This window comes from Zingiber officinale, chromosome 11B (genome assembly GCF_018446385.1).
Source record: "Zingiber officinale cultivar Zhangliang chromosome 11B, Zo_v1.1, whole genome shotgun sequence".
Taxonomy (NCBI): domain Eukaryota; kingdom Viridiplantae; phylum Streptophyta; class Magnoliopsida; order Zingiberales; family Zingiberaceae; genus Zingiber; species Zingiber officinale.
Genome location: NC_056007.1, coordinates 58,791,614 through 58,794,366, shown reverse-complemented (window position 1 = coordinate 58,794,366; position 2,753 = coordinate 58,791,614). Strand labels below are relative to the sequence as shown.

General features: G+C 38.1%; 1 long non-coding RNA gene across 1 annotated transcript; it reads right to left on the bottom strand.

The window, feature by feature from the left end:
- Nucleotides 1-321: 321 nt before the first annotated feature.
- LOC122034794 lies at nt 322-1,813 on the bottom strand. Its single transcript, XR_006126783.1, has 4 exons — nt 1,421-1,813; nt 1,269-1,349; nt 647-1,174; nt 322-557 (listed from the first exon to the last, which is right to left on the bottom strand). It is a non-coding gene; the product is annotated as an uncharacterized LOC122034794 (long non-coding RNA).
- Nucleotides 1,814-2,753: the final 940 nt, after the last annotated feature.

Genomic DNA, 2,753 nt, shown 5'->3' with positions numbered 1-2,753 from the left:
CATGCATCTTCGGAAGGTAACCATCAGTATTGCTGATCACAGATGTTCCTTTCATTCTATAGTCTCATAGCTTAAACGAAAAAATACCTTTTATTTCCATGGAAGCAATCTGAAGATGTTCGTAAGCTGATTATTCATCTGAGTTTAGATTTGAATCCTCATAGAACAAGTGACCCTACTCTAATGGCTGAAACACAACATATCATCATTAGTCCCAACTATTTGGGTCGCTCCAATAAATTCTTCACAAGGCAATCACTAACAATATTCGAATCTTTTATACTGCTTTTACGCTAACTATATTTTACTCAGTCTCCCTTACCTCTTACACCGTCAACTCTAAGTGATTTATTATATAATAGTATAAACATTGAAGCTACCATTTCAAGATTATTTGAGTATCAACAAGGTTCTTTCTGTGGTTGGATCAAACCTAGATTGGTTCAGCATTGAGTACATATGCAAATCTCCTTTCAGTCTCAATTAGATCATGCCAACCAGAAGCTTGAATCTGCAATGATACTGTTTCCTTAGTCGCTGAGGAGTATCAAGTTTTCCTGTTCCATAGCCATGAATGAGAAAAAAAATGATCCGAGGACTAGAAAATATCAATGTAATATAAGATAATATTCTCCGAGTTAACAACCTGAGGAAGGTCTGGGAAAAGAAATTAACCCGATGGCTTTCCTTCTAGATCCCGACCAGTATAGAATTGGGAGTTCCCAAGCTTCAGAGTTCAGGCACCTGCTAACTGAACTATGATAGCCATGATAAAACAAGACCATGAACCAAAACTAGTCTACAGATTCATCAACATGAACACAAATTACCAATGGATCACCACTGAGGTACATGGACAACATTTATAAGAAGAAGAATCATTTATTCGGCATGTATAGTACATGAACTTGTAGAGTTATTCTTCCTCAAAGGTTATAATGAACCATTACTTTTATTCATCTCTGTTTATTGTGAAGGGACTTTAGTTGCCATCTTCAGCATTGATTGTAAACACTAGAGGATAGCTCTTACAGCGGATTGCATGGATCTTGCTTCTTTCGGATGTAGATGAACTTTAAAGGATAGGCACAACTTCAGCTGCATAACCGTAGAGTACATGCTACTGTTTGTGCCCAATACTTGAGTCTTGCTTTAACTTCATCTGGATCGTCTCCTAATAAATACACCAAAAATGATGAACCGAATAGCCATACTTGAATTCGGCAAAGTTGTTGCTTCAAATCAATGGCAAAGGATGAGAAACTCACAAAAGGCAAAGTAGCATGAACCATGATTTGTTGCAACATTAGTAGGATCAGATGTCGAGATTTAGAAGAAAATAAGAAAAGCTGCAACTTTTACGCATTTAATGGCGGAAGTTGATTTAGGGCAAAATTGTAGAAACAAAATAGTCTTTCACCCTTCGATTCCAGTAGAAAAATCAAAGCGTCAAAGTTTTAAATAGCTTGTGGGGAATATCGAGCACGCCGAAGAGATAAATCAATCGAGGCAAAACTGAATCGTCTTTGTCCATCCTCCAAATTGCTGGAATCACTGGGAGGGAAACGAGAGGATCAAGTATTAACATGTGTTTACAAGATGAATTGGGCATAAAGCAAACTATCGTATCTGATCTCGCTCTTGAAGGTCAAGCTTTTGAGGCTCCCGATGTAGGAGTTCGCCGACGCCCCGGATCTGGAGGCCGGAGAGGAGTTTGCCGGAGAGGAGTTGGATGGAGAAGGCCGTGTGAGATGAGGAGTTGGGAGCAGGTTCGGGATCAAAAATGATCGGAAGATAGAAGTTGGGAGAAGGGTTCGGGTTTTCTACTCCTTACCTAGATCCAACGGTTTGTATTAATCAATATTTAGATTCAACGGTTTGTATTAATCAAGATTTAGATGAGATTTTAAACATAGACAACACTTTTTATAAAACGTTGTTGTAGACGCTAAAAATCAGTCTAATAGACAACGCTTTTTACGAAGCGTTGTCTTTGACCCGTAAAAATCATTAATAGACAACGGTTTTTAGAAAAGCGATGTCTATTAATAAGAAAATAATGAAATAGACAACGCTTTTCACTAAAAGCGTTGTTAAAAAAAAATAGACAACGCTTTTTATAAAAAGCGTTGTCGTTTAAGTGTTGTAGAATCCCAATTTTCTTGTAGTGTGGCTATTAGTATGACTACTAGTCCTTAGACCTGAAGTCACCATGGTTCCTTACATAAGGAGTTATGTACTTTGGCTTCGTCAAACGTCACACGTAACTGGGTGGACTATAAAGGTGATTACTGGGTATGTAACAAATTATGCGGAGGGATGTGGGTGATATAGATGAGATCTATCCCTCCTATATGATGGGAGTGACATCGATATTCTTGATAGAGTGAGACCACTAAGTGCATGGTCATGCCCAAATGAGTCAATATGAGATGTTGAGCTCATTTGATTGAGTGAGTCTACTTAGAGTTTAAGATTTAGATTGATTAGAGGATGACACGGTCTATGCCTCACATTGATCAATCTAGATGTCAAGGATAGAAGGACACTTGTCATATTTTGTGAGGAGACACAATTAGTAGTCACAAGGTGATGTTGGATCTCAACATTCTTATAACTTGGGTAGTAATGATGTGTTGCTAGATACCGCTCATTACTTATGCTTCTAAATGGGTTTAGAAGCGTAGCCAACGTTACAAGAACCTATAGGGTCACACACAAAGGACAATTAGATGGAGATTAGGTTCATATGA